Source organism: Lepisma saccharinum, chromosome 7, assembly GCF_977018435.1.
Source record: "Lepisma saccharinum chromosome 7, izLepSacc3.1, whole genome shotgun sequence".
Classification (NCBI taxonomy): Eukaryota; Metazoa; Arthropoda; class Insecta; order Zygentoma; family Lepismatidae; genus Lepisma; species Lepisma saccharinum.
In genome coordinates this window covers 54,670,489-54,678,066 of record NC_139235.1, presented here as the reverse complement: position 1 = coordinate 54,678,066, position 7,578 = coordinate 54,670,489, and positions in this window count along the sequence as shown.

Sequence of the window (7,578 nt, the reverse complement as noted above, 5' to 3'; positions counted from 1 at the left end):
TTCATATGTTTCAAGTTGCAGCTTAATATTTGCTACACTCCGAGTTATTGCATTCAAAGCATCAGAAGATGGCAAATTGTTCATAAAATTTTCAAGTGTCTCAATTTTTTCTTTAACCTCGGCTATGGCATTGTTCAGGGGGTCCAGATTAGGTATCTGGAGTGACTGAATCTGTTCCTTTAGAGTGGAAATCACTAGATCAAAATCTTCTTGTGATTTTATGCTTTTGACAATTGTTTGGAGCTGTGTCTGGACATTATTTATCTGCTCTTCCAATTGTTGTTTCAATTGCTCGGAGTTGGTAGCCTGGGTCTTAAATTTGGCTTGAAGAGCTGCTACAGCTTCTTCTAAACTTTGAAAATTATCCAATGTTGCCAAGTCAGTATATTTCTGAAGCAGCACTTTGAGTTCAGAATCAATTTTAAGAAGAGGGTCCATGCATTGTGATTGCAAATTTGTAATTTCTAATTGAAGACTGGCATTGAGTGTAGTTTGTAAAGCTTGTAAATCACTTCTTAATTTCTTGACTCTGACATCAAGCATCAGAATCTCATCACTGTGATCTTCATGTCTTGTATGGCCAAATATATCATTAGGCATTTTTGTTTTAGTGGTTATTTATTATTGAATATCTAATTCTTAATTCTATAAAAAAAGGTATAAGCTTGTCATATGATCCCGGGACTTCAATATATAAGCAGTCACCAGCAGAAACAGTATATACAGTGCCAGAAATCATGTTTGAGTGCTTAATTCTATAAATATTTCTCCCTACTGAAATCTTGACATCGCCCTCAGGGGTTGTAATAAATTGCAATTGACCACCTACAGGTAATTGGTAATGATTTAAATTATTGTTAAATATGTACAATGTTTTACCTGTTTCATCATCATTATCTGTAAGTATGCTGTTCAGATGAATAATTAACAAGCCACTCAGTTTAGACAGCATATCAGAAGAGGGTTGTGGTGTTGACAGCTCCATAATAGCCTGTTTTTTGAACCCAAATAAGTTCATAGGCATGTTTATTTATTTCAAATCATGCTCTGTAATTGGGCATTGATTCCCATTTTTCAAATCACAATGCCCCCAAGGTAGAGTATGTATGCCACATGATAAAATGCATCTCTTATCATCATGTGGGTCCAGAGCCACTTTTCTTACAATATTTGAAGTCAATAAGTGATCCTCACTCTGAATTCTATTTTCTGATGTTTTGATTAAATTCTGGGATTTGAGGCAATTTTTATAATCTTCAAATTGGAGGTCTTTTTCAACAGTTACTTTGCCAATGCCCTTGGCCTTTTTGACAACAGCACTACATGTTTTAAAACTATACACCTTGGCACTTAACCCAGCAAATTTCACAATAACATCACCAAGTGTCTCATCTTTTAACTTGCCGGGCACCTTTTTGTTGTGGTGTTGAATTATTGTATGTTCACTGGTATCAAAGTATTGAAACAATTCAGGCTGTGCAATATCTTGATAAACATCTTCTGTTTTAATATCAAGAATAAAACTATCCGTATCCATGTACATCAATTTTACACGATCACCATAAAAAGGTTTCAACACATCATAATACAATGTTAACATATGTAATTTGGCCAATTCCAATATCACAGCCCCTACATAAATAGGCTTATCAAATTTGATCTTTGTTTTCTTCATGTTGAAAAGTGCCATGTGCTCATCATAAATTCTTCTGTAATTGAAGTTGGGCTTTGCAACCAATTTTTTGCTCAGGCTGGGGTCAGTAATTATTTTAACATCGGTATGTTTTCTGACATTTTCAATAGTTTTACCATACACAGAATTCACCATCAATTTAAACAAGCCCTTATCAAATTGGCTCTTTGCAGATGTTCGAAGCTCCGTGTTTGTATCAATGTATGGTTTCAACCATCTTGAGTGCCTGAACCTTAAGACTTTGCCAACTTTGGTCACTTGGACACCATGTTTCATCAGGAACTGGAGGTTTTTGTAATATATGACATAGCCTTGTTTCGGCTCCAGAGTCATCATGAGCTTCTTCTGTTTAGAGCCAGGTGAGCACTGAACCTCGGGAATTGGGGGCAGATCAGAAAATGTATTGTGCAAATCATCAGGAATTATCAGATCAACCTCTAAGATGAGGCCATACTCACTGTCATCAAAATTCTTAAGATCCTCAATATTGAAATCTTCAACCCATTCAAGCCCTGCATATGGCAATTTATCCATCATGGCATGACCATAGAGGCTGTTTGCATCTACATACAGTATATAATTTGATGGCCGTGCTGGATCATAATCAGGCATATATTTGTTATTTGCTCTGGCATATCTCTGGGAACATTGCACCATCCCTCCTCTTATACATTTCTCCATAAACAGATACTTATCTTGATCGTGGATCAGATCCAATTGCATTTTAGTGTTCAAAAACGTTGCGGCCCATGCTAGGCCCGGGGCACTGTAAAAATATATTGGATCCAGTCTATAATTTTGCATGGAAGATTTTCTGAATGCCTGCAATATATCAGCTGAGAGAGTCACATCAAGTTTCAAATATGCCCTGTGATAATCACCAAATGTCTTGCATTTTAAATTGTTCCACATCAACTGGGCATGGTGATAATCATCATCAGTGATTCCAGATCCTCTGATTCTGCTGTAAAACTCTTCTTGTGGTGGCAGGGAACACTCATCAAATTTAGAAAAATCTGTGACATAGTCATATGGATATACACCCTTCCGCCTAATTAATTTCAGGTCCTGATTTGGAAACAATGCACGTGTGATTTTGAATCGATCATCAGATAATTGAGTGACCAGTGTAGCCAGGCTAGCAGGCAGAATTCTGTAAGAATCAAGAAATCTTAAGTGAATAGAAACACCATTAACTTTAATTATCTTGCTAATAGATATATATTTCTCATCATTTTCAGCTAAAATATTTAAATTCTGCTTGTCAAACCCCTCGTATCTGATCAGATGATGAAAATCATAATTGGATGCTCCATGGCAAAATATGGGGATAAATCTTGGTCTCTTGATCTGAATATTGCAGCTATTACACAGGGCCATTAAGAATTTACCATCTGTATGAGAATGGTGATGAACCTTGATATTTGTATCTGAAAATTCAGAATCACATACCGGGCATTTTTCTGCATTGTTGAAATCTTCAATCTGATCCTCTGTTAAAGGCAACATAGGCTTTGATTTTAATAAGATGTTAGATGCTATGTCACGGCACTCATTTTCTATTCTATGTTTAAATATTTTGATGGCATCTTGTCCCATGTATGAATATTCTTTAATAACAACACCATCCTGTACAACCACATAACAAAAGCTGGAAGGTTCATGTAGCTGGTATGGTGTAATTGCAGATTCTTCGGGATCTGGGCTACAGAATGCAAGAGGTTTGAGATTTGATTCAAAATCATAGACAATATGTGCTGGATGTTCCAACAAGGCTTCAAACTTTTTGAATTTGCAATTTTCACTTGGATTAGGCATCACCATATGAACAGGTTTATGGTTCCCACAGTATTTCAGATGCTCAATTAACTTGTTTTTTGCAATTTCTGCATTCTCTTCCCGAACCCCTTTTACCATTTTTTGACCATCAAATACAGTTAAGCATCTTCTACACAACTTGAATATTGTATTGGATTTGTCTAGTTGTGTTCTGACTAAAGCTTGAAGATTATGTATCAGAGTGTAATGATATGTGTCATCCCCTTCAATTAAGAGCAAATCAATTGGAATAGCAGATTCATCATCAAGTGTACTGATTCTGAGAGGTGCTATCGGGCAATTGCCAGTGGAACAAATAAATACATTAATAGATAATTGTTTGCCATTGATGTGCCTGGCCTTTTTTTCAAATTTATCAATATTCTGAACAGACATTGGATATTCTAAACCCTCCATTGCATCGTCAAAATCGTGTTCATGTTGTTTGTAATAAGTTATTCTCTCAGGATTCCTTGAAACTGGATACAAAGCAGCTAATATACACCACAAAAAGCATTTCTGGTCATTATTTTTTATATTAACCACGGCTCTTTTGTTTTTGATATTGGCAGGTAATGGCAAATATGTAGAACCTTTTAATGGGCTGAATTCAGAAATATTAACATATAACTTGTGCGGAGAGCCACATAGGCTCCATCCTGACTCTTTTGCCGCAAATTCAGAGTGTTTAATGTTCAGTTGATCCATCAACCTGCTTATTATTCTGTCCGAATTTGCATTTGAATATACAGGTACAGTTTCTGTTATGTGGGGCTGTGTAAATTTTGTGCCATTTGGTTTCTTATATTGTACAAACAATTTGAGGGAGAGCTTATAAGACCCATTTTGTGCATTTAGAATTGCCTGTAGATCAGAATTTACACTCTTCAAAAAATTCTTAATACCACATCTTGGCTCTGATTCAAACCGGTAATCCCTTAATTGGCCGTTAAAACTGCTATGGATAGGTGCATAGCGTGGCTGCTTTGCTGCTCTGGCATTAAGAGGTGCTTCATGCCTTCTTTTCAGACCAGATGTGGATGGTTGTGTTGATGATTGTGCAGAGCAAGTATCTTTATGTGTATATGTGAAGTATTGCATGCTGTATTTTCTATTGCATTTGGGGCAAATTTTTGTGGGAGTTCTGTATTTGTCTGGGTTACAAATTTTTTGGTGTCTGGCCCAATTAGAGCTAAATATATTTTTATTGCACTGATTACAATATTTTTGATTCGGCATTTTTGTTGTTGTTTATTATATACAATTTCCTGGGTTTCAATTCAAAACTTTATACTGAATAAAAAATATCAGTTGGGTTCAGCTGTGTGCTTTGTGTGTGTGTGTATGTGTGTATGTGTGTATGTGTGTTAATATTTTTGGCTTTGGTATTTATATAAAATTTCCTGGGTTTTAAATCTAATCTCTATGCTTATTATGACAGGTTGTAAAGCCAATAGCTTACAAGTGGAAAAAAAGAATAAATATTCATTCACACTGACCCAGCGCAAATACCTGTACAGACATGCAGGACATGGGACAAATATAAGCTTGACTCTAAATGTGAGTGGATTACAACAAATATCAGATTTTATATTGTTCAATATGAATATTTAAACCAAACAGGCCGGTAAGTATGAGAAGCACTGTAAAAACACATCTGTTCTCCTCAACCACTCTCACAATACTGGCTGATGCAATACTCGGGAATTTCTGTAAGTACTGGCGCTGAGGAGAACATGCAAAACAAAAATCAATACTACCGTCACGGGAATTGTACACACTGACACAGAGGGGAAACATGCAAACACGGAGCAATTCTAGAGGGGCTCTGCATATTGCATTGTTTTAATATTAGATAAGCAAATTGAACCTGGTATCCAATTAAACTTAAACTAGAAGTGAATATGTATGTGTGGGTATGGGTTTTTGCTTAATTTCTGGTGTAGCCAAAAAAATATCAATTTTTGACAAGTTTATGGACAAAAATCTGGCTGATGCAACTTTTGTAAGTATGCACAAATCAATCTGAGGGAGCTCTTCCTTTCTGAAAAATTCCCGAGGGCATTTTTACAAAAATCTTGGATTAGGCAGGGTTCCACACTAGAGCAAAAAGCTCATATGGGCATGTTGAGCTTGTTTTAAGTGTAGCAAAGCTGCTTGAGGGGAGCTCTTCCTTTCCGGCACTGTCCCTACCGTAAATACCACTACTTCATGGTTTGAGCTTTGTATTCTATTATCCTCTCGAAGTATTCTCGACTGTGAAGAAAGGCAATGAATATAATCCTGGAATGTTAGTTTGTTTTCCACGGTATCTTTGCACGTTCCTTTTGCTTTCTTCGTGACGCTGCTCTCTATTCTGAATGTATACATCTTCTAACGCAAACCAGCGAACTCAACAATAATATCACCGTTACACTCATCTTTGAACTTACCAAGAACCTTCTTGTTGTGGGAAGGAATTCCAAATCTGTTAGGTTGATGGTAGGAAGAAGTGTCGAAATACCCAAGCATGGAAGGATGTTTAAGATCTTCGTAGAGGTTAGGTGTTTGTATGTCATAAATAAAACTATGGGTGTCTATGTACAAAATTGACAGCTTATCATTATAGAAGGGTTTCATAATTTTATAATGAAATTCGAACATGTACAGTTTCGACAAGTCAAGAACTGTTGCACCAACGTAAATAGGTTTTCTGAATATTATTAATTTTATATCTAGTTTAAAAAGTGTTAAATTCTCATTGTAAATTATTCGCGATTTGAATCTAGGATCAGATACCAATTTTCTACATTTATTGTTATCTGAAAACAATTTTATGTCTACATGCTTTCTGACGTTCTCCATCGTTTTTCCATAAACGGCATTATTCATTAGTTAATAATTTTTTTTATCTAATTCTGAAATGGCAGCTGTTCTGTGTCTCGTGTTGGTCTCAATATAAGATTTTAAAAATGGGGAGTGTTTAAACTTGAGAATTCTTCTCACATTTACTACCTGAATACCCTTCCCAATCAAAAACTGGATATTCATGTAGTGGACGACATATCTCTCTTTTCTCTTCAGAGTTAACATAAGCTTGCTTTGATTAGAATCAGGTGGACCTTTAATTTCGGGAGCCGGAGGTAAATCGGAAAAATTATCATGCAAATTATTTGGAAATTCAATGTCCACCTCTATAAACAGACCAAATTCACGATCATCGAAACGATTAATATCAATTGAAATGGGATCTATCTACTCGAATCCTCCGTATGGAAGTTTTTGTATCATTGCAAATCCGCAGAGATTGTTTACGTCAGCGTAAAATATGTAATTCGAAGGTCGATTTGCATCGTATTGATTCTTAGACATGTGAATGTTGTTTGCCTTTGCGTATCTCTGCGAACATTGAACCATCCCCCCACGTATCCCTCTTTCTATAAAAAGTAAAAGGTCCACGTCCGATATCAATTCCAACTTGATCCTGGTCTGGAGCAACATAGCAGACCACGCCACACCAGGAAGACTGTAGAAGTATGCTGGATCTAATTTATAAATATTTATTGCTGTTTTTCTGAATACCTGAAAAACATCACCAAGTATTATTACGTCTAATTTGAGATATGCATCGTGATAATCGCCGAGAGTATTGCATCTCAATTCCTTCCATATTAATTTCGCATGTTCGTATTCTTCATTCGTAATTCCGGTTTTTTCAGTTGACTGAAGAATTGTTTTTGAGGTGGGAGAGTGTCATCGTCAAATTTAGATTCATTGGTTACATATTCGTAAGGATTGCCTTTACGTTTAATCAGTTCTACGTGTATGTTGGGAAAACTAGCTTTTGTAATTTTAAATTGTTCGTCAGTAAGTTTACTCTCTAAAGAATTGAGACTTGCCGATAGGAATCTAAAAGAATCTAGAAACCTCATCTCTATGATTTCATTTGTTCCTGGAATTTTAACTTTCTTACTTATAGAAATATAACGTTCTTCGTTTTGAGCAAGAATATCTATTTTTTGCGTATCGTATCCAAGATTCCTAATTAAAAAATGGAAGTCGTAATTGGATCCATTGTGAAAAAATAT